Source organism: Neopelma chrysocephalum, unplaced genomic scaffold (genome assembly GCF_003984885.1).
Source record: "Neopelma chrysocephalum unplaced genomic scaffold, ASM398488v2 Primary Assembly neopelma1_23, whole genome shotgun sequence".
Classification (NCBI taxonomy): Eukaryota; Metazoa; Chordata; class Aves; order Passeriformes; family Pipridae; genus Neopelma; species Neopelma chrysocephalum.
The window spans coordinates 20,450,147-20,475,187 of NW_020897691.1; the positions used below are offsets into that span (position 1 = coordinate 20,450,147).

The 25,041-nt window shown below is 41.3% G+C and overlaps 1 protein-coding gene across 9 annotated transcripts in view; it reads left to right on the forward strand.

The window, feature by feature from the left end:
• The window catches only part of HIVEP2 (human immunodeficiency virus type I enhancer binding protein 2), a 138,976-nt gene that overhangs the window by 70,345 nt on the left and 43,590 nt on the right, over positions 1-25,041 (forward strand). For 7 of the 9 annotated variants that reach the window (XM_027689544.1, XM_027689533.1, XM_027689554.1 and 4 more), the window contains one exon: positions 16,870-16,967. The exons of 1 other annotated variant lie outside the window; for it this stretch is intronic. The gene's annotated coding sequence lies outside the window, so the exon portion shown is untranslated. Of the gene's footprint in view, positions 1-16,869; positions 16,968-17,862; positions 17,962-25,041 lie in introns of all 9 variants that reach the window. One more of the 9 variants, XM_027689571.1, reaches the window with a different exon arrangement.

Sequence of the window (25,041 nt, forward strand, 5' to 3'; positions counted from 1 at the left end):
CACTGAATTGACAGCAAAAATGACAAAAAAAAAAAGAAAAGCTAAGCTGAACAATCAAGACAATGTACTATGTATAGGTATTATATGTTTTATACAGAAAACATTGAATCTGTTTGGCCATGAGCAGTGCAGTACTGTGTACCATCTTCCGTACAAGGATGAAGACGACTGTACACTAAGGCCTGATCCAGCAGCTGAGATGCCTGAGATTGCAGCATCTCTTTTCCCTGTCCTGCACATCCCCTGAGATACAGGCTTGCATGCCTTGCTGGAGAGAGACCTGTGGTCTCTCTCTTAATCTGTTTATTACTGTAATTAAAGTTTCAAACAGATATAACTGGGATTCCCTTTGCAACAACGACAGTATTTTACCTTATATGGAGAAAATAAAATTATTGACAGCTCTTCATCCCAGAACTCATAATAACCCTGTAATGAGCACAGTCATTATGCTTCGAGTTAGCACTGCAGCAGCATTATATAAGGAATGTAACTTGACAGTTATCTTGGGAAAAAATTTTTTATATATATATATATAAAAGGTAGTGGCATAAGAAAGGTCTTACATGACTTCATACAAGTTGGATTACGTAAATCATTTTATGGTCAATAACCCTGTCTTCTGAGCTGCATGTTGGAAAACATAATGCTTGTCTGTTTGCATCAGACTTTACAACTCTCTCTTTAATATAGAAATTGCTCATGCCATGCTATTGTAATCTGTGTTTTCAGCTTCTCATGCTGACATTAGGCAAAGGCAATCCCAGCAGCAGTGTCCTCTCTGTGTTGAAACAATGAAAAACTAGGAAATGCAAACCATCCTTGTGCTGATTCTGAAAACACGTTGGATGAGTATTATATTGCAGCTATTAGAAGTAACAGTGGAGTGAGCCGTTCAGATATTGTCTACCAGTCTTTTTGTCAAAACAGTGGAAAATAAGTCTCCTCTTCACATGTGAGAGCCCCATCTTTACCACTCTCTTTAGGCACGTATTTTCATTGGGAAAATGGACTTGTTTTATGTTACAGGCAAATAATTGATTTTAAGTCCCAGATAACATTATGATATGATGATATACCAAATTAATACTGTATTTTAAATCCACAGCTGTGGAAGTAGTTGCTCCTACTCAGGTATTGAAACTGGCATGGGTATTCTGTCACAGATGGAGAACTTGATCACCCCAGTCCGTCTTTGTGGGTTGCTCAGACATCACTCAGAGGGGTCTGTGTTAGGCTTTGGTAGATTTAGGAGAGGTGAGCGTTTAATGGCACATGCCTTGCACACACAGGGTGTCACTCCAGGCATCTCAGCCTGTAAGCATAAGGAGGCCACCAGCTTCTCCTGTGCTCCTGGACGTCCTCTGTGTTGGGAGCACAGGGGTGTGACATATATCAGGTGAAAGTATAAAGTATATGGGCCATGATTGCAAACCAGGCATATCAGAGAGAGCTTTTAAGTTCCTACTAATTGAACTTAGTGGCCTCAACAGCCTCCAGATGCTCTATGTAAATGCTCAAGTAATCTTGGTGCTGATATGGCTTCACTCTGAGCAATGCCTAATGGAGGTGCAGTATGTTTATACAGGGAGGTAACACTCCTTGTTCATGTTTGGATGGAAGTTCTCTGGAATTGCAGACCACATCCTAAAGAACAACAGTATTAAATTCCAAGTATGTCATTAATGTGAATATCGATCTTGTATGTGCAATTTTCTTGAGGTGTTTCTTGGGAGAACAATATTACATTTGAAAGAACAAATGCCACTCTAAAGCAGGGAGACATGCAATGACATATTTGTAGTTTCAAGCTTCATAAATTAAATTCCTAACTAGACTTGGTGCAAACATTTCAAATCCTCTTCAGCCTACAAAATCAAAGGGCCAAAAGGTAACCTCAATTCACAGGACTCTTCAGGAAGATGGATAAGCCCAAAGTCAAGATGAAAGAGTATTTGAGAGAAGAAGTCTAGGTACATTGAGTCTGGAGAGAGCCTAAGTGAGAGCTTTAGGTGCACATATAGACACAAAAGAATCGGAATGAACAGGGCATGGTATTTTCATGTTACTGAAGAGAAAAGAGGGGGATATACTGTGGTTACACTGCAGCAGGGAACACTTTGCTAGACCTTTTGATACTGGAAAGGGGTTACTACTATGCAACATTGAGGTCAGTGGAGCAAACTGCCATGGGAGGGTGTGGAGTCGGTCATGGCTAGATTAGATAAGTGACTATTATAGATGATCTAGGATGACCCATTTAGAGGTGGCTTCCAACCCAAATGTTTCTGTGATTTTTGTTCTCTTCAGGTACAGCTCTTGTCAGATTGACTTGTTTTTCCAGTTAGTATGTGAATTATTACAGCCATATTGACAAAAAAGCTATCTGTGCTAAGAACAGCATGTAAGCTAGAAATATAACCAATATTGCTTTGCGTGTTCTAGCAGGTGTAAAAACCAAGTAATTATCAGATAAATTCAAGAGTGTCTTTATTCATAAAGACAATCTCTTGAAATTATAATATCCTGTAAATACTTAGACTATTCTTAAAACATCTTCTTTTCTTCCTTAGAATAAAACTTTTTTTCCCCCACAGAAATGTCTCCATATTTTAAAGATAGAAAATGTATAAAATTTTAGAGCATAATATTATACAAAGGGTGAGATACAACCTGTGTCCACTTGACCACATGAACTACATCTCTCTTCCTACAAATGTCTGTAACAGTGCTGGTTCTCAGGGAAGGGTTTAGGGGACCTACAGATTAGTAAGCTGATGCATGTGTGTGTACATATGTGTGTGCATAGATTAGTAAGCTGATGCATTATGTAATAGTGTGGTAGTCTTACTCAATAGTGACTGTAGTCAGTGGAAGTTTTCCTTGATCCCATGGCACAGAAGACGTTTTCTCTATTCCAGGTTATGTTTTATTTCATTACACTATCTTGTTCAAAAGTAGGCTCTATTGTTAAGTAACTGAAATTAGTGCATGGGCAAAGATTCACTTTTATCAACAGAAGCAACATAACGTATAGCTAATCGCCCATAGCAGGGAAAATCATTTCTCTTTGGGCTCAATCCAACTTCCACTGACTTTTATGATATTTGGATCAAGTTTTGTAATCACGTTTCTGTGATGATCTGCAAACCCACTGGGGATGTCACTGCTCGTTGCCAGGACTAGTTGTAATGAAATAGTATGAAAGACATTGGAACATAGGTGCCAAAACCTACATCTGCAGTTCAGGTTAAGGATTTCTTTGACTTATCATAATGAAAGAAATGGAGTAGCCCCAGCAAAGTTAATTCTGATTCCGTTTACTTATTGTCTTTAAATCATGTTTGAAACTACTGTAGGATTGGTGTATTAGTAAGCAATCCTTAGAGAAGCAGTGAGAAGTGCTTTACTTGTCCTAAGAGCATGTGAGGTTGATCACGTATAATGAGTCTGCCCGGAGCATCTTCCTGGGGTCTCCTAAATCTGCTTGTCTCCCATGAAGTAGTCCCAACAGAAAAAAACAGCTTCTTTTCTTTGAGTGCTTGCTCTTTTATGATGTAAGTGGTTTCTGGTGGTCACAAAGGTTCTAGAACAATGAGATTTGGGATATAATTGGGTTTGGGATATAATTGACTGAATTTGAATAAATCTGTTGTAACTTCCTGAATGAGAATTGGTGGTATTAATCTCTGGAAACACTTAAATGGGAACCTGAATAACTCTTTAGAGATGTAGATTTCAGTAGGGGTCTGTTTTGTCCTTTTTTTTCTACCTTATTACCTTTCTTAATCATTCATTATATCTGAGTTCCTGAGCAATCACTATGCTTTGTTATGTCTTTTATTCCTCATGAGAAGCCTTTAACTTGATTTCTTATATAACTTATTAGCGACATTATGTTTTCCTTGTAGAAACATTTTTGGGGCCTAATGTGTTGACTCTGTTATCTGAAAGAATTTTTAAATCCCGTGCACCTTTCTTGGCTCCTTTCCTAGGGCAGATTTTCCTTGGTTGGAGCTTTTACAGTCAGTGTGGCCTCTAACCATTTTTCGGGTTTTATTAATTTTTGAGCAGAAGCCCTATCATAGAATCAAACCTTGAGGGTTTAAGGGGACAAGTCTCAGTGAAATTGCCACCTTGTAGTCCTTAATCTTTTTCTTGCAGCTGCCCCGAAGCTCAGCTGAACACAGCAGAGAAAGCAAAGGCGACTTAAAAACCAGTTTTTCTGTTTGTCTGGTTCCTGGGGCAACCAGGCCTTGAAGATACCCTATGTTATTATGAAACACCCTTAGAAACCAGATTTAGCTAATCCCTGCCAGTCTCTTTCAGTCAGCCAGTCTCTTTCTGCCATTTAGTGGTATGGTATCTGTCCGAGCTGGCACCTGGCTTTTGGATATAGGCATCAACAAATTTAGTGGACGCTTTGTTCACCTGCATTGTCATTTGTGTTTCAAAGGTCAATAATTTTCTTCTTTAAAATATATTGCTTTTTAATGAGTTTTCTGGGGATAGTAAATAAAGGTAGTTGAGAGAGGGATTGATCTACTACACTGTTTGGAGTCTTTATTTTATACTGACTTTCTTGTTTCGACTATCACAAAAATTATATTCAGGGTGGTACTTTGTCTACAACAACATTCATGAGTTCCAAAAATTCAGGCTAAAACCTATGTGTCTGTTCTGAAGTAATGAGTCTTCTGTCCAAGTACCACATCATGGATAATTGTTACTTAGGGCTTTAAGTTCAGTAGCATTGCTGATAAGCTTATTTCTTCAGCTAGTACTGTACTGATACAGCAGATTAAACTTTCCATCTTGCCTTTTCTATAACTCATCATTTGTGTTTCAGATCTCAGGGAGTGGACAGGAGTTGCCTTTGCAAGGGGCTGCAAAGGTTAAAAATGACCCTCTGCCTATGGATCATCATTGCTTACTAGCTGGAAATTACTGCCCCATCACACTACTACTTGTTGAAAGAACTGTGGAAGTGCTCTGTTTCTTAGTTCAGGCAAAGCCATCTGGGTTGGCTTTAGTTGAAGGTCAGTGGAGGGCTCACATGGAATGAGGTAGGAAATGTGAGTCTTCAGACAGCGTGGGGCAAGTAGGACAGAAGCACCTTCAGCTTCCATAGCTAGAGGAGGAAGAGCTGTCCTAGCTCTTAGCCAGCAACAGTTGTCCTTTAAACTGTTAGACACCCTGGGGTAGCTTGTGTAGCTACAGGCTTTTGTATTGTGGGTTTCCGTGCATGACATTGAAGAGAAATGGTTGAAACTCATGCAAAAGTGTACCAAAACCTGTCTTGTAACTGTCCTTGCAGAAGCTTTCCACTGGCCTCCAAAACCTAGCCTTTTATCTGAGATTATTCTTCAGGCTGTTGAATACATTTTTCAGAGCTGCATTGTTCCCATTGATGATTACATCAGGGCTATCAGTTGTTATTTCCAGGTCCTCAATTTTCTTCTCAACCTCCTGCTGTTTTAATCCCAAACCTTCAAGCTTCCTGTCTGTGGAAACCATAGTGGCCTGGATTAGGTCCAACCTTCCAGAAATAGGTACTGTATGTCTTGTAAAAAAATTAGATAGTACTGGGTGACCAATGACCACAGCTGTAGACATTGCCAAACCAAAGGCAGGTAAGCAGGTAAGCCCTTTTAACAGGCTGAAAACCGTGTATGAATATGCTGCCAGATCCTTTGCTGATCTTAATTTCCTCAAGGGCACGTTAAAGTCATTGCCCATTCTCTTATGAAAATCATAGGCAACAGTCTTAAAATCTTAAATCACTTGGGCGATTGTGACCAGTAGGTAATACCGTATAGCACACCTGGAAAATATCTTTTCACACACCTCCTGGAAGCTTTTTAAAGCTTTAAAATTATTTTTAAAATACATCTTAAATCAACTGTAGTTTTAATAATAATCTTGGTGAATTTGGTCGTTTTCTTAAACTGCCCACATAGTACCAGGCACTTGGTTTGGCATAATATTCTCCCATATTGCTGGACATCGTAGTCCTTCTCCATCCTGGGAGAAGGCTGTGCATGCAGCAGGCAGCAGCACCACACCCGCTGCTTTTTGCTTCCTCCTTCCCGTGGATCTGGGCAAGGGTGCTCAGCCTAGGCTGAGCCTGGCTGACGTGGGCAGTGCCAGGTGGATGTGCCTTCTACAAAAGAGGGATGAAGCAGGAGCTGGGATCAGTCATAGACGTGCTGGAGACTTCTTTTGCTTTCTGATCAGGGCATGTATGGTGAGACATTTTATCTCTTCATTTCTCCAAAAGTGCATGAGAAGGTAGGATTCCCAACAGGGGCAGCAGCCGGTATTGAAGTCTTTACAAAGGATTTCTCACTCCAGTCAAAGGAAGAACATGCCTATTTGACAGATTTTTGCTGTCATAGCTGTCTTGGCCACAGGTGTAAAGAGGCATGATTCTTGACTTGATCCCTGACTGACACACACAAAAGCTCTCACTGTGGACAAAGTAAAGGACAAACCTTTACTTTTACTGAAACACTTCTAGCTTGTTGGATGAGGGAAGAGGAACCTCAGGAAAAAGCTGTGCCAGCAAATAACATGATTTTGCTAGTATGAAGGAAGGCTGTGCTGGGAATGCTGTCAGTACAGTTTGCTAGGACAGTTGCACTAGCAGAGCTATCCTATTCTGGATACAGCCTTGTCTTCTGTTCCAGTTTGTCATGCATGATTTATCTTTCTGTCACCTCTGCAGGACCCTAGGCACCTCTCGGCATAAAAAGAAATTAAAACACAATACAGATGTGTCTGCTCTGTATTGGAGTCTTGACCTTTAATATATCAGGTTTCCATATTGCAAATTTCCCAGCAAATAGGCTGTCCTACAAGAACAGAGCTGCTTTTGTTATCTGCAGAGGTCCTACCTTAGCCATGCTTCAGTTTTATTTGCTTCCATCTACTCTCAAGCTGCCTGAAATGCCTTTGAGAGGAGATAAGGTTTTCAGATTGCCTGGAAGATCTCATAACCATGAACTCCATCCCACGAGGAAAAAGAATTATCATCAAAAATCAGAGAAAACAGTCTGGCAACCTGAGTATCAGAAGGATTGCTTAATGTTTGTCCTGTTATACCGGTTTAATTTTTATCAGGCTTTGGGGTTTATTTTTTTCCCCTTGGTGCTCTCATTAGATTTTCCTTCCTTTATTAAAGAAAGTGTTTGCATCTTGCTCTGTGTCTGCATTCCTTGCAAACAGACCAGTACATTGCCCTGATGGCAGGTTTGCAGTCAGACTCCTTAGATCAATAAACCATCTCAGTTAGTTGTTGAGTATACCAGATCTGAATTTTAAAAATTCACAGTCACAATTAAAATATCAGAGAAGGCAAAACCTGATGTAAATTTTACGAGTCGTCTGAAGAATTACTCTATACTTAAGTCATAAAGCTTTGCCAGCGTTACCTTTTGACTAGATCGCTGTTTGATTGGGTTTCGGTCTCGTGTTTTTCTCTGCAATTATTCATGGTGTTGGTGTTGGCTTTTTTTCTCCAAGAGACAGACAGCTGTGTCTTTAGAGAAACAAAACAACTGTGTCAACAGAAGGGAGAGAAACTACTGTGTCTGAAATAGTGCTTGGAATAAACCGTGTTAAAAATAGGTAGTCTTGCCACAACTGTTTCTTTGGCCGATGTGGAAATCCTTCTTTCCCATATTTGCATGTTATCAAAACTATACTAAAATTCTGTTAGAAAAGCTGCCAAATTAATCTATAAGAACATTGCTACAACAATAACTACCCTTTTCCTGCCTAATTGTAGCAGTCATGCTAGTAAGGGAGAGAGGCTAAGGAAGTTGTGGAAGTTGTGGGAGAGCTCTGAACAACGCCAGGGACTGACCCTGGCCAGCAGCAACTAAAACACAGCTCTTGCACTTGTGGATATAGATTTTAATGATGTGACCCTCCTCTCTCCTTCCAACAGTACTAGGACAACTAGGGCACCAGAGGGTGTCAGAATTCTGCCCTTTCTCAGAAGTGTTTTTGCACTCCTGGTATGGAGAGAAATAGTTTTCCTGTCCCACAAACTATCTGGGTATAACCCACAGCAGTTCAACTAACAAGACTTTTTTTAAAAAAGAAAACTCTTGTCCTCTCCAAAATTGGAAAGCAAACCAAACTACTCTTGAACGTGACTGTTACCAGCAGCATTAGAGCTGCAGTTTAGACATTTCATTTCTGCTTTCCATCTGTTGTCTCACTTATTTTTGCTGTCTGTCCTCTTGCTTTCAGTTGTCTCTTCTGTGCTCAGTTTATCCAATTTTCATGGCTGGCCAGCCAGTTCAGCATTATCGCTGTCCTAATGGCTGTAAGGAGAGCAGAGAAGGTCTTCACTAAATGAGTTTTTTCCCACAATGCCTCTGCGCTTTGTTTGGTCCATTTTTGTTTGTGCTTGGTGCCCCATGTTGTGTCATCTGGGAAGAGATGAGATGTTTGCATAATGTGTATTTTGCTGGAGTTGTTTAATTTCTGCAAACATTTATACTCTACAGCTGGCAGCGCATTTTGGGAAGGGACAGATTGCAGTTTCAAACAGAGAGCAAATCAGTGGGTTGACAGCAGCTGGAGGAGCCGAAGAACAGGTAGACCCTGGCTCTCTGCACTCCCTTCCCCACATTCCCCACAGCCTTGTCCGGGGGTACCTGCTTGGGAGAAAGCAGCCTTGGACAGCAGAGCATAATTTAGGGCAGCCCTATGGTGTTTGTAATTGATTCCTGACCTCTGAGACAAAATGTAAAGGTGGATAAGGCTCCTTCATCTGGGGAGAAGGGCAGAGGCAAGTGAGCCATGTAGCCTGCTGCTGGGTGTCAATGTCCTGTGACTGGTTGCAGCCCTGCCCTATGCAACAGGCTTTTCCTTTCCCACTTGTCTGCAGCCAAGGAATGCTCCTGGCAATCCATGCTTGCCTGGCAGTCATCTCTATTAATGTTGCTTGCTAAGACTGAAGGAAATTTAAAGAAAAAGAAAAGGTTTCAGATGATGTTAGAGGCTGCCCAGTTACTTCAGTCCATCAAGGGAAGAGCCACATTCCTTATCACAGCAGTGTTTGTTATCCCCACTATTTCCTCATTCCCATTTGAGGGATACGTAAACAGAGGAGTTGAAATGCCCATTATTTTATACTCTTCTTCCAGTGGATAAGAAAAACTCCTGTGAAAAGGCTTAGCAAGGCTTATCAGCAATACTGAACGTACAGAATTTCCTATGGTAGCTTCTTACCTCATCTTTTTTGTGTTATCTCCATCTGCCTCTGTGGTCCCTGCAATCCATGGGTAGTATGTCTGTGTCCACTCCAAGGATATGTCCCATGGCTTTCTTAAAATTTGCTTTTACTTAACCTCTCTATGGATGAGTTAAAAATATTAGTACTTTACATACATGAGTGACAGTTTCATTACTAACATATGACTTCTACCTTCCTCCAGCCTGATGAGCTTGAAAGGCAGTCAAGGGAAGTTTTGTGCAACATCCTCAGTCTCTGAAAACCCCATATTCAGAAAGATGCACACTACCTATTCACTTTTGACTTGAGCAAATGCTTTGCTTTGCTGAATTGACTTTACTAATTAGAAATGGAATTAAGCATATGCTCAAATGACTTGCTTAGCTGTGACTGAGATTGCATAATTTGGCTACTGGAGCTTTCCCCTCAAATTCAGTGAGAGTAGGCTCAGGCGGTAGGGACAGAGAGGTGATAGAATTGTAATGGGTAGGATAATTATAATTAAGACTTATGCCCTTTGTATTGTAAAATGAGGTTTTGCTTTTTCATTACTGCCAGTTTCAAATTATGATTGTGAATTGTGGTCAAGTCAATATGATTTCATGGGGCAAATACAGCAAAATTTTTGCTTCAACTATAGGAATATATAGTTAACAGCTGTCCTGTAGCTGTGTCCAAGCTAACTGCTGTTGCATTGCCTCATTTTTCAGACCGTTTCATTCTTGTGTTGGACACCAAAATCATTAGAAAACATTCATTGGCAGCATTTAATAGCATATATTTAGAACGTGAAATAAAGAAACCAAACATTGGTGATGCACCATAATCTACTAGTAATTTGTTTACCACTCCTCCACTTGTGCAAGAGAATAAAATAGAAGTTATTGAAATAAAATCATAAAGATGTAAGAAAAAAATCCTCACATTTACGATCATGTGGGTTTTTTTCTTTAATACACTAGCTCGTTTTATTTTTCTGAGAGTCAGTGGTGATTGCAGAAGGTGAAAAATTGCAAACAAAACTAAGGAGAAGTTCAAGTTAGCTGCAGAGCCAAAAGTGTGATTCAGGAGCTGAAAATATCTCTGCACTTCATGCATCAAACTCAAACACTGTGCTTTAGCAACGCCCCCTGGATTAGAAGCAGAGTTTGAGGTCATTCCTCCTCCAGCCTGCCATGTATGGATAGGCCCACGCTCATGACAAATTACTGATTTACTGAGCACACACCAAGAGCAGAGTGACATCAGTGTAGAGGGATCTTGCCTCACTGAGGAGGACTCCAGTGCTGCCTTTCTCTTGTCAGTCTTAAGACCTTCAGGACCAGTGTGGAGGTACTGGGAGGACACTTTAAACAATCTCTCTATAGATGTGGCAATAACAAGGGATAGTGGGGTAGAGCACTTGTCTCCTCGTCACATGACATCCAGTGGAAGTGCTAAAAAAATGTGTGCTCGGGGGGTTCTGGTGGCCCATTCAGATTTTGAAGATGAGTGATCAGCTGCCAGTAAGGATGTTTCATTGGGACTGCCAACCTGAAACAACAGTTGTGTAATCCTGTGCTGTACAAGCTGTCTTTGCAACCAGGAGCATACTGTCTGAGACTGATCTCAGCTTACCTGGTGTAAATCCAGAGTGCCTTGAGTGAAGTCTATACTTTGACTTAACACCAGACTCACTGAGCTCTTAGTTTTATTTTGTAGGGAACCTTGATTTTGCAGGTAACAACCACCAAAATTCTGTGAACAGACCCCAAGTCCTCAGATTATTTTCCCTGCTGACAAATTTCTGTTGCTCCCAGGCATCACACTTCCCTTCTGCATGGCTGACTAGTTGCCAGCTTCTCAGAGGCAACTGAGAAGTCTCATCTGAAGTCTCAACTGTCAATCTCATCTACTGATGAGATTGTCCAGCACTTATTGCCATCACCACTCTGCCATGGGCTTGAACTTGCGATGGTCTTTCTGTGGAGATAGCTTTGACAGCTCAATTGATTGCCATGGGCTGGTGAGACACCGGCCACATTGCAGCCTGCCTGCTTAGCAGCTACAAGTGGCCCTGCCTCAGTTTCTTCATTGCGCATGGCTGCACTGGTTTTCCCCAGTTTATGGATGTCATAGCAAGGTAGTCATGCAAAGAAGGAAGGAAAGCCAAGGCTCTCAGTGTGGGAGTTTCCTCATGACAATTTTGCTGAAGTCTGTTTGGATCTCATAGAGCATGAGCTTTACCTAGAATCCTATCTCAGGCTTGGCTGAGATCTCATGTTTTTGCTTCCTCTGCCCACTCTCGGAGGATCCCCAGATGTACTCCCATCTTGCTGCCAGCTGCCTGCACAAACAGCCCTCTTAGCAACAGCAGGCCAGGCAAATGGGTTGAGCAATGTGTGCATGAGGACACTGTGTCAATTGTCAGCTTGACCATTGTCTAAAAGCATCAAGCCTGGTTAGTGAGGGCACTGATCTCAGCTGGCAGTGTCTAAACTGTTATTTGCAGTGAGATTATGGACCTATACTTAGGGGGATGTGCTCTCGCTAATTTAGCTCCTGGCTAAAGTAAAAAAAAGTAACCTGAAATCATAGTTCCAGTGGTGGCAGCAAAATAAACTCTGTGCAGAGTGGTCTCTGAGGACAGAGGAGATAAAATAGAGAGACTCCCAAGAAGAAATTATGTGCATGATTTTAATGAAGTGAATCACCTATGTGTAAAGTAAACAAAGTTCATAAAGGATGTTCCTTTTAGTTGAATTTTGTTCAGATTGCAGAGCCTGAAACACAATGAAACCAGCTCTGCTAACACAAATTAGTAAATATGTCTGGTTTTATTTATATAATATGTATACATATGCACATATGGATATATACATATATTTATGTATATATACATGTACGTATGTATGCACATAAATGTATGCATGTATAAGTTTGAACAAATTGAAATTTTACAAGGATTTCTTCGTGCTCTCTGCATCCAGATCTGCAACATGGTGCTAGCATGCAGGATACCAAAATGAAGAAAAGCTGTCAATAAACCAAATTTAAATGGGCTATCACACTCCTATTGAGAAAAATGTGGAAAACAAAAAAGCATAAATACTGAAAAGTAAAGCAGGCTTCAAATGTCTTGCTGTTTTGGTAATGAAGACAAAAATGTTTACAGCACAGATACATATGATTCAAAAAATAAATTATATCGCTTTAACTTTTGAGGTAGTTCAAGATTTGATCCATTAATTTCATCAAACTGGTTGTAGGAAAACTTATTTCTGCAGTATTGAGAGCTGTCAGAATGACCTGGAATTAAGGGGGCAAAGGTAGAGTTGCTGTAAGTATTTTAATTCATCTATTCAAAGGTGATTTGTGTGAACACATTAGGAACACCAGTAAAGTAATGGGAATGATTTTCTTCCACTTTTTCCAAATTCAAGTGCATATGTTATGATTGCATTTGACCAGGATATGAACATCATTTCACAGATGAATGTCTTCTGCCATTGATCATATGAAGTCAATTTACAGTATGACGTTGCTTTTACCTTCCTCATGTAGGAAGACTTTTTTGCTTCTAGTCTTAGCTGCTGTAGCTAGCAAATGGTGTGTAATAAATTTTGTTTTGTTTAGAGAGCGATAACTGTAAAATAGTGCCCATTTGGAGAAAAAGCACTGAGATTGAGATTGATGCCTGGAGCTTAATGCATCATAGCTGCAATCAAGCAAATTTTAGACTTCTTATTTCTCCCGTTACAGACTGTACTTCACAGAGTTCTCTGGACTTTCTGTGTTTGAAAAGGAGAAAGGGAACAAAAAGAGCATTAGAAAATCCACACAAACTGGCTTCACAGTCTCTACATATTACCATACAGAAGCTTTCCTGGTCAATTCATTGCATTAAGTAAGAAAACATCTATAAAAGGAAATTTTGACTGATGCAAGATGGTTTGGAGTGAGAGATTTGCATATAGCCTCACTGCCTTGAGTTACCAACCATAAATTCAAATTCTTTGGTGATGCAATACAGAAGTGTGCATATTTTTCTACCTATGTTGCCTGGCTCTTCTTTAGTACAAATTATTCTATACAATCCTGGAATCTGACTGCAATTTAAATGGTGCCTGACTTGGTACCTGGTTTTCTTACACACCTGGTCAAACTGAGGCTTTGAGTAAATTCCCAAACCATGGTAAGTTACAGTCTGTGCTGGAATGCTATCTGCTGCAAGCCAGTTAAGGAGTAACACAGGCATGGCTTTATTTGCCCTTTGTACTCCTGAGACAATTTCACCTATTTACTGTACTATTTCAGAATCTTCAAATAATTAGCAGTAAAATAAATATTATCCAGTTGCTTTCCTAAAATTTTAGTTTCTGATTAAAATACACATGAGATATATGACTTTTTTTTACCTTGGAAAGCACACAGGGTTCTCCCCGTCACCCCCCTATCCTCAACTGACCTTACAGTGTATGTAAGATATATGTAAGAAGTAATATAAAACAAAGTCCTTTTTGTTGATCCATGAAATAAATTAATCTTTATGGTTAGATGATGCTGGTGTCTGCTGTTACATTTTTGTTTCACCACTGAAGGTGTAGTTTTATGACTAGAAAATTATTACAGAGGTTCCCAAGGCTGCTAGCAGTCTTTCAAAAGCAGATGGTGTAAGATTCATTATAGGAGCACTTCTGCCTATGTTTTCAGGTCCTATGTAAAAGCCTATTCCCTAAGTGTCTGAGATACAAAGTTCAAATTGAAAAAAACTCTTCCAAGCAGTAAGACATGCTGTGATTTTCATACTCTCATTTCCTTTCTGATGAGCTTGTTTATTCATAATCCCAACGGCTGGCAAACAACTGCAGCAGATTAGGAAAGTCATAACCAGATATGACCAAATAGAATCACAGACTCATTTAGTTTGGGGGTCCAACTGTTAACCCAGCACTGCCAAATCTGCAACTAAGCCGTGTCCCCAAGTGCCACATCTACAAGACTTTAAAATACCTCCAGGGATGGTGACTCAACCACTTCCCTGGGCAGCCTGTTCCAATGCTTGACAACCCTTTCCATAAAGAAATTTTTCCTAACATCTAATCTAAATCTCCTCTGATGCAACTTGAAGTCATTTCCTCTTGTCCTGTCATTTGCTAGTTGGGAGAAGAGACCTATCAATACTAGAAATACTGGAAAATGCTCAGCAGAGATCTGTCTTTCTTTCATGGGCAGGCGTTGAAGGCACGCTCATTTACTTCTGCTGCAAATAATGACATATCGCTCAAATTTTTACTAATGCGGTGATAAAACCAAATTAAAAGTTCCTGGTTTTACTATCAAAGCAGTGCCTCTGGGAGCTTTAATTTGGCAGCAAAATCCTGTTTGACGACACATGCATTTTCTGGGGTTGTTAGAGATTCCACATGTTGGCTGTTCCCTCAGACCACGTCCTGTTTGCTAGAACCAGTGCTACTGTGAGATGGTAGGTTAGTAAGGAGAAGCACTGGTACTGCTTTAAGGTTGGAAGGTATCCATGCCACACCAGAGAGAGGATGCTACAATTCATAGCACCCCTAGCTCCTACTGAAAGATGGGAGAATAAGGAATTGTGACTTCTTTATTCCTTTGCTTTGGTTTTTTGGCTGGCACTTTTTTCAGGTCAGTTGTAAAAGTAGTAATTGAAATACTGGCCCTGGTAAATACAGAGTTTTGCCCTTGAGTAGAGCCGTGCCAAGGTTTCACTACAGATTAAAACTGTATTCGTCCCTGTTTGCTCAAGGGTTCAAAAGTGGTTACTGGCTTCACATGCAGATAGTTTCCTAGAAAGCTGTAGATTAGTCTGATAAAGCATCAGGGGCTGCAACCAGAGCATATTATTTTATATACTCAGATGCCTGTATAGACTGCTGTTGACATTGCCAGTCAATAGCTCATTATCATTGATATTTGTTTTTGTTGTTAATAGCAAACATTACAAGGAAAAAAAAGCATCAGCATATCCCTTTTATTGCTAACCAGTTCCAGGCCTGCTTTACCCTTCAGCTTTTGGTACCCTATTTCCATCAGCTCACATCTATGCTCTGGTAGTGGTATGTCACCCATCTGGCGGAGGACAGGCTTTGCCCTGTTTATGGGGCAGTGTGGGCACCAGTGGCACTTGCTGGAAGCAGAGGGAAGTTTGTTGTTGGCTTCAGTGCCAGTATGGTCAGGCCACAGACACAAATCTGCAAGTTCAGCATGCTGCGTTTGAGATTTTCCTGTCCAAGTCTTCTGGCATGCTCCTCTGTGATGACTTTTGTAAACCCTTGAAGAGCACACTCCTGCTGCAGTGACCTGATCACTCCAGACAGTGGCCAGCCAGGGCTCAATGACATGGCCAGGGCAAAAAAGCAGAAGGGGTGACATGAGCTGTACTTCTCAGTGGGACCCTGTGCTTCCCTGGGGTGCTGCCCTGTCCAGGAGCACAAGCAATCTGGGATGCCCACACTCTTTGCCTATCCCTGTCACATCACCTGGCATCTCACACGTGGGCATTCAAGGACACAGGGAAGCCTGAAGGAAAGTGCCTTGTGCAAAACACACGCTGTGGTTGTGTATTCATACTGGTCTTCACAAAATGAGAACAGCCAGGCTGGTTGGAGTATGTTGTCACTTGAAGATCACTGAAGGTTTGTTGCCTCAGCATTACCAAGGTAGGGATTTTAGTTAGCTCTATTGCGTACAAATTAGATATGAGTCTGCAGTTCCTAGTGCATTGTCTGTATACCCTGATCAAAGGTAGCCTCCATGCATTTCATAACCCATTCCGTGCAGGTGTAAATAGGGCAGCCTGTAGCTGTCTAATGCATCTAACACATTAATTAACATATCTCCTGGTGCTCTGTGCCTTGCACACACAGACATACACTCCTGCATACATGGCTACAGCAAGTCCTCTGTATACAGAAAGTACATTTTTGTGGTCTTTCCCAGAGTACCATCACATGTAAATAGAGATATAAGGTTTATGACTGATTTCACAGTGTACACTAATAACTTATTTTCTGAAACAGACTAGCATCATATGGAAAAGGGAATTTCTACAGGTGATCTCACTTTTAAAGCACAGTGCTAAATGGGAAAGAAGCAGAATGAAAAGCAATCACACTGCTCCAGTTTAATAACAGGAGAGTATTTGCATTTAATTAAAAAATATGTGCTCTAAAATTCTGATTTGGGCATGATCTTTTCAAAATTAGACAGGAATTAGGCAGAACACTTGGAACTGCAAGGTCTAAAGGTAAAGAAGCTACAAAGGCACTTCATGCTTTGTCTGTTTACCCTGCTTGTTTTATATATTATTTTTGAAAAGACATCATTGTATGCACCTGTTGGTCTTGTATGTCTATTGTTTTCACTTGGGCATATATTAGTTGATGCGTATTCTAGCCCACAGCAAGTTGAAAACCATAGGAGAGCTACTGATTGCTCCTGCCACATTACCCTGAAGGTAGCAAGAACGACTGTGACTGAATCTCTGAAGTTCTTACATGTTTTCATGTAGCCAGCGCCATAATCTTAACTAGGTTATAAAATCAAACAGCAAGGCTAAATTGACCACAGTCCTTAAAAATATTTAATATTTATTTTCCAAATAGGTGGAAGAGAGAGTCAACAGCCATATTCGCTGGAGTAGTGAACCAAATTGCCTTGACTGGAACCATTACTCACTTGCACCTTTGATGGCAGCAGCCAGGTAGGAGAGCAAAGGAAGGGTGGTTTTGCATGAACTGAGGGAGCGGGTCTGAGCGCATAGTTTTTCATTCTCAGAAATGATTATGTGTCCTTTTGTTACAACTGAAGTCAGCTCTTGCTGAAATCAGAAGCCTTTGTCTTTGAGGCAGATTACATGTTTGTTCATTTGGAAGTTCTGTCTTTGCTTTGTCCACATACTTAGTTTGCCACTTTCCCTTCTCTTACACAGTTTTTGCCTTAAGTACCCAGGAAGCACACTTTTTGAACCACATAAAGAGAAAAATGTGCTTGTAAAAATAGAAGAAGAAATGGTGGGTGAGGTTTTTATATTTGAAATGTTTGGGGTTTTTTATTTACATTGTCCCAAAATTAGGGTTGGTGATTTCTGCTTGACCATCTTGTCATTTCAAGTGCACCATTGACAATACTGTTCAAGGTTTAATTTTTCCTCTGAGTCTTGAACACTTGGGTACATAGAAATTGCTGACACTTTTATATACAATAACACCTAAGCTAGCTTAAAGTTAGTGGATCCCCAACAGCAGTCTTACTGTGGCATTGGTTAGTTCAGAAGACAGTTTATCTTGTCAAGAAAAGGTCTATTTTCAGGTACTGATTGCAGCTCCACGTTTATTTGGGTTGCTAGTCACAGGTTGGACAGGATTCACATTGACTTGGTCTCAAAAACCATGCCTGTGTACACACAGTTACTTTTGTTGCTGTAGGAGACCTGAAGCACTGAGAAGCTCCTTTTCTCTCATCTTCTCTGTACAGACACATCCTTGATGGTCAGAGAATTGTCGGCCTTCAGAATATAATAAGACTAGCTTGAAATAGTGAAAAGTTAAGAAAAACATTGACACTTTTTTTTATTATTATCCAATATTTATCTGCAGCCATAGGAGCTAGGTATATAAGGAAGACACTGGAGATTCTCATGTGATATCATGACCACAGGAGAAGGTGTTCAAAGAAAACACAGAACATATTTTGAGGTAACCCCTCCCAGGCTTTTCAGAATTATATAAATAATGTTGGACCTCTGTTTCATTCCATATATAAACTGAAGGAAAGAAGGGGTTAAATTGAGATGGGCAATCCCTTGAACCTTTGCTCAGCCCTGGAACTGATCCCAAATATTCTGCAGACCAGGGTGGTGCTATATGGAATGTCTCTTCTTATGGATCTCTCTCAAGGTCCTTGCAATGGAAGTCATGTGTATCTCTGTTGTTCTCTTTCCCCTCTGCAGTCTCTTAGAGCCAAAAGAGGTATTTCCCCACAGCCTGGGATCAGAGATGGGTGAGAGGGTGCAAATGGATGGCTGTCAGCAGGGCTGTTACCAACAAACATGTTGGTAAAAAAGGAGGCATCACCCCCGCCAGAGGTCCTGTGGAATTTCTGTTTAAAGTTCAGCAGGAAAACAAACTGTCCTCATGCACCCCTGAGCTCTGTTGCCACTTTGGAAAGCATTAACAGCGTGTGAAATTTATAAGCAGGAGTAATGGAATACTGCTGCAATATGGAAACCTAGCCCTGACTCACCAGGCAGGATTTAAGTGGAAAACTGAGAAGTTTGGCACACAAGAGCATGGTGGCCATCCTCTGAAGTGGGGTTTTAGCATAAATTTTTCAGGCTTCGTTAGCATGTAATTTAATGGTACTTGGGTGCATTGGGCATTATTGCTGTGGCTCTCTCAAACGCTGAGAACCCTCTCCAGTAATGTGTCAGCCTAGTAATGGCATGCTTCACTTTTTGCTTGGAACTATTGAATTTTAGAATAGATGCTCTCAATTAACGGAGTTCAAACCAATGTTAAACTATGAGAATATGTATCACTACCTCATGTGCTAAGGATATTAAGGCAAGTACTTAATACTGGTAGTAAATACGCTGTGTGAGCTAATAAAAATGCTCCCATTAAGAAAGTGAATCCTGTTATGCCTACTTCACAGGTGAAAGCTTGCACTGATTCCACCACTAAATACAGAGTTGTAGGAAGGCAAATTTTCTCTGAAGACCAGAGCATGTAATGCTGCCAAACCAGCAGTCCCAGGCACCCTTCAGGGAATGATTCCTGCAGCTGAGCAAGATAGCACAAACTGTGCTGTGGAGGACTAGCTGCTTTATTTCGGCTGAGAATCCTTTGAAGATACTGGTCCTGATTTTCTACCGCCTGAAACCTTTTGCTATTTATACCTGAGTAAAGTGAATGCCGAGCGAGCATAAAATGCCACTACCTTAGTGCTAAAGGAGCTGTTATCCACTTTGCCCAAATATAAATTACTATGCAAAGGGTGAAGCAAGTTCAAGGTCTCTCTTTTTGTTGTGACATTGCCCCTAGATCCCTCTGGTCCTTGCTCACAGTGTGAACAGAAGGAGGCTGTGTCTTCCTGCAGTTTTGAGCTCAAGATGTGCAACCTCGGGGGGAAGCGAGAGCACTCATTTCTGGTCCCACTATTAGCCAGAGAGAGGAAAAACATGTTCTTCTCTCACGTCCCGGAGGAGGCCGAGCACGGTGGCGGGGACAAAAAATTCATTTGCCAGTTCCCTGACAACCTGAGGTAGGGGGAATGAGACTGGAAAATGTTCAGACGAGGCAGAAGCAGGCACTAGACCCTCCAGGCTCCCGGTTTCCGGGCACGAAGGGCTACACTGGCGGAACCGCGGAGGCTCTGGCACTCCCCGGGGGGGCGCGGGGACGGGGGGGGGGCGCTGGCCGTGGACCGGGGCTGAACCGGGCATGGAAGGGAAAAGCCCGAGCCTGGCGCAGCTTCCGCCTGGCAGTCCTTGTGTCCCCTCGGGCAGCTGCGGCACCCTCCTGCTGGCGAGGGGGTGCGACTGCGGGGAGGTGTTCATCTTCCGAGTCTGTTAATTTCAGAGTGTCCCCACCTCCCCCCCCCCCAAACCCCAAGAAAACCAACACCGAAAAGCCATAAAAATCAGCGCCTGTTTAATGAAATTTAACAACTTCATTGCTGCCCGTACGCAATATATGGCCCGCACAGCCGCAGACGGCGCTGTGATAGCTGGCAGCGCATGGACACGAGGAAGGACACGGTCCTTGAGATCCTCTGGCACCGCGAACTACTGCCTTCAAATTAGAGCAGAGACAGATAAGGATATCGTGAAGGATAAATTTGGCATTGTGTATTATAAAGCTGAATCCTTAAAAAAAAATCTGCATACTTTTGGCAGGATTTCATATCTTGTAATAGAACCCATATATATTCAGACGTATTTTAAGCAGAATATAGTGTACTGCAATTTCTGCTATCTAAGCAAATATCTTGGTAGACTAATTTAAAAACAGAGCTGTTTTTTTGTAGCCAGCATTGTATCAATTAAGTAACAATGTGGTAGGCATCCTGGGCTAGGGTCTGCCAGCTGTCCTGAAGCCACTGAAGGCATTCAGGAGCTGACCCAGCACAGGGTGAGGGCATCACTGTCTGGCTCTCCCTGGGCAGAGCTGCATGGAGATGGTGTGCTGCAATGCTCGCTGCTGTGAAAGGGACATTTTTAAAAAACAAAAAATGCAAATAATTTTGAATTATAGGCAGCAGGAAGGATTCTTTTTTTATAATACGTAGATAAACCTCTATATATGTTTCGTTTCTGTATAATTTCTGCAAGTAACCTACCTTTTGTTAGGTATAAGGGGTCATAACAGCATGAACACAGAACCACTGAAACCCTCACTTGATGGGATTAATTTTATCTTACTTCCAGTACATGTATATACCTATTTGCATCTATGTTTTCTTCTGTCTAAAAATATCTTAAGGTTACAGATTCAAGGCTTACAGCTTCAATGAAGACATAGAATGAACAACTGCAATTTTAAATCTGCCAGTGACATATATGCAGAATTACTGTGACATGCTATACTGTAATAACCCTAAATTAAGTATTTCAAAATGCAGACAATACACTATACTATTATGTCGGTCTTTAAAAGTAGTCCTGTGAACCTTGCTATGTTCTTATCAGAAACTTGAAGTATTTACATTTTTGAAAAATTACATAATATCTAGTGCCCTATGCAAATCTGTGCGAGTGGAGTCTTTTGCTCACTGAAGCTTTGCTAAAAAAGTTCTCAGACTGCAAAGTTTCAGCCAGTTGGGAATCTCAGATCCACACTAGGAGTTACCTCCAGATGGCTGCACTTTCATTTGGTACCAAGCCTTCTAGCATCTTATCGTTAGCATGTGATGTGTACTGGTGATGTGTACTGTTCCACTTGTTTTTGCCAGAATATATACAGGGCCAGAATATATACAGGGCATTGTATGGTAAGTTTTGACACATGGTGTAGCTCAAAGAAAAGATGAGAAGGAGAGTGTGGGGAGAGAAAAAGGTCAGGGAAAAGAGGAGGACAGAAAAGGAAGGGAATAAGAAAATGCAGCAAGGGGAGTTTATGTCAGTGTAATGAATTCAGTCTAACTGGCAAATACAATCTGACTGCAATTTGTGAATTTCATTGAATTTGATCCAAGAAAGACACAGCTGAGAAATCTACAGGAAGCAATCTTTTCCTGGAAGTATGCAGCTCCAAACTGTACAAATTCTTCCACTGGTTGTAAAATGTCTGTCTGCCACTGAACCTGTGCCGTTGGATACTTTTGAAGAGAAAATAGTGTATTGAGATAGTCAACTAAAGAATAACAAAAACCATAATCTACTAAATGTAGATTTTTGAAAGAAGAAAACCTATATAATTTGAAGTTGCCAGTGAAGCCCTAGTGATAAAGACAGTTAATCATTTCTGGTGCAGCTGTTTCCTGACATTTCTGCAAAATGTTGTGGAAAAATTAATGAAGGTTCGTTCAGTAATGGTTTCAAGCTTGACTAGTGGAAAATATGACAGTATTTCCATCGTCAATTAAGAACAAGCAAGGCTTTTTTTTCCGTAGGGGAAGTGGTATGCAGTTTGTACTGCACAGGAAACTGTAGACTTGAGAGCAGCTGTGTGATAGTAACAGGTATGCAGAGAATATGGAGAAGGGCCCGGGCCCTCTTCTCTTGTCACATGTGCTTCAGTATAGTGGAACTAGCTCTGTTATATACTGGAAAAGACAGCTTACGCTCTCTAGGATGTGCGATATTCTTCAAATGCCTGACTATGAAAATCAGTGCCCTTCTTGTCACTTCAGTAACAAAGCTTGCATCAATAAGGTTTTCATTGCAATTTTATTTTATTATTGTGATGTCTCAAAAGACTAATTCCTTCAGGTGGAGAGACACAGGGTTTTTTAGCCCATCTCTGAAAATCAAGTTACTTGCAATTTGACTTCGTGTGTACGATTGTCGAAGCCATGCAGCATGCCTTGGGGAGCACGTGTGGTTGCTGTCCTGCCTGGGTGTGGAGCAGCAGTAGCCCTGCTGTAGCTGACTAGTCACTTTGTGGTTAGAGCTAGAGGGGAACCCGCTGGCCTCGTGTGCAGTATGGACATGGGCTCTGCATGTGTGCGAACTCAGTATCATGTGTGTTATGTAGTGCTGCAGGTAGCCAAGAAAGCATGTGGTTTAGAAACACGATCATGTCCAGGGGGTGAATTCCCATCGCAGATCAGCATAGCTGAAGGTCAGTGTAGCAGCTGAGCAGTGGCCTTTGTCCACTCCTTCACCTCGTAGCCCTCAGGCCCTGGCAGGCAGCCAACTGCCAGCAGCCTCCTCAATGGCACCTTGGGGCTCCTGCTCCTTCCGTAGCTCTGCTGTGCTTGAGCTCCTCCAACTCGACTCAGTTTGGGGGATGCTGGATCCACTCTACTGTTGAATAGGCTGTACAGGACAGAAGGTAGTTGGAAAAGAGGCAGTGTCACTCATCAGAGTAAGTTGTAAATACCAGTCCCATACAGTCAGTAGAATGAACTTTTTTGCTCAAAGGGACCTAAATTTTATTTTGTGTTAAAAATGCATTGTAAAAATACAGGCCTGGTACAGAAATATTGCAAGTCTCTGCAAATGTTTCGGTGAATGATTTAGGGGTTCAGTGCCTTTCTGGACTGTGAGGGGTTGTACAAGCCTGCTTACTGTAATAGCTTTTTTCTTCCTCTTGACGTTCTGAGATACTTACAGCCCTACCATAAATATGATTTCCAGCCTGTTTACACAGTATGATGATTCATGTTAAAGTGGTTAATAGAACATGCATTATAATGAATGGTTTATGCTTTTCTAATATCACTGTAAAGGGGTGTTCCTTCTGCAAGTTTAGAAGACCCTTAGCAAGCTCACTAAAAATGTTTGTCTTACTTTCTGTGATTGTAGCTGTAGAGTGTGTAGTTCTTATTGACAGCTTTCACCCATTGTAAAACAATTAATAACAATGGAGTTATATCCACGATTTGTGACCATTCACATAATCACATAAAAGTCAGCCCCAAGTTCTCTTTCCCTGATACAGGCTACTGCGAGGAGCTTCATTTAAGGTTCTTCCAAGCCTGCAATCCCTAGTGCAGGCAAACCTGTTGCCGAAGTCAATGACAGCTTTACCAGTGTCAGAGCTATCAGAGCATTAGAGACAGCTCATATAAGAGACTGTAATTAGTCTTGATTTGGGACATTAAAAAATTAATCCTTCAAGCATCACATCTATAATCATATGTATACTACCCCTGCAGTCAATGTACTGTCATGCCTGTAGTGGGACCGTGTGTGTTGCTGCAGGGGTATGCATGGGAGTAAGGGAAAGATGAAGACTCTGCTCTTTCAGTTTATCTGATGTGGGAAATCTGAGGGCGCTGGGTCAGACATGACCTGTTTTTATACTTCTCAGCTTGAGGGCTGTGCCTACAGCTTCTTAGGAATTTCCCATAAAAACAATTTGTCAATTGAAAGCGGAATTTCCACAAGAACAAGTTTTCCACTGGAAAATCTCCATACTGCTATTTTTATTTTTTTGTTTTCCCATGGAAATCTCTGAATGAAATACTTCCCTTTAAGTCACCTTACTCCATGAAGATCTTTGATTAGCTGAACTGAGCTAAAATGGTCTCAGTTGCCATTAAGTTGCATCTGCCTATTATCACTCTTGTCTCGGGATAAATGGCAGTACAAAAACTTCATGCTTAAGAAGTTTCTGTGGACAGGTCACCTTGACAATCTTCATGTCCCACACTGTATTGCAGTCACTTGTGTGAAAAAGTCTACTAACTACTGAAAAAGCAATGTCAAAGTGAAACAAGTTCTAAAAGAGAGGCCCCAAACCCTGAGAAACCAGGGAACCCTTGCCCATTTGTGAACTTATATCTTTGCTGTTCAAACTCAGTTTCCCACATTTGTGTATTTTTTACTGGTCATTTAAAATGTCTAGGAGAGTTGTAAAACTCTTGGATTCCATTTAACATTAATGGGGAATAAAAAGTAAGTACATTTGAGTGACTATAAAATTGGCTAAGGTCACACGACAAGGTGAAGGACTCCCGCACACATCTTGCTTCATTGCCTGCCCTGACAGTCTCTACAAAGGGCAGCTGGATAATGGCTGGGACATTACTGTAGATGACTGGACACCTGGTGCTGAGCGTATGGGAAGGGAGAGGAATGCTGATGGCACCAAGGTGTTCATCGTATCACACAGTGATCTCTTATGCATGAATGTTAAAATAGAATGAATACACATACCACTTTTACTATTTAAACTAACAGTTTGAATGGTTCACCAAGATTTGTAGTAGGTGCTGGGTTCTCTTTATCGTACTGTGTCTGCAGAGTCTTATGAATCTTTTTCTTTGTGTTGCTCTCTCTCACCAGTTCTTCATCCTGTTCTCATTTAGACATGCAGCCAGTTCTACTTACAGCACTAAACCTTTGGCTATATTGGGTGGTGACCAGCTGGCAGCTTTGATGATCATGACTGGTTGCATGTACAGAGTTCTAGTCCCTGCTGTCCCTGAGGGAAATGTCCTCTATGAGGAAATGGGCTGTACCAGAAAGTACACTGCATGACAGCCAGTGCACCAGAGGAAGCTCACTATCTACATGAGTGTGAAGGCAGGTGCAGATTTCTTCACCTGGTGGGCACAGGAAGCAGCATGATCGATGTCTGACTTTCCTTCAGGCAGCCTCCTCTGTG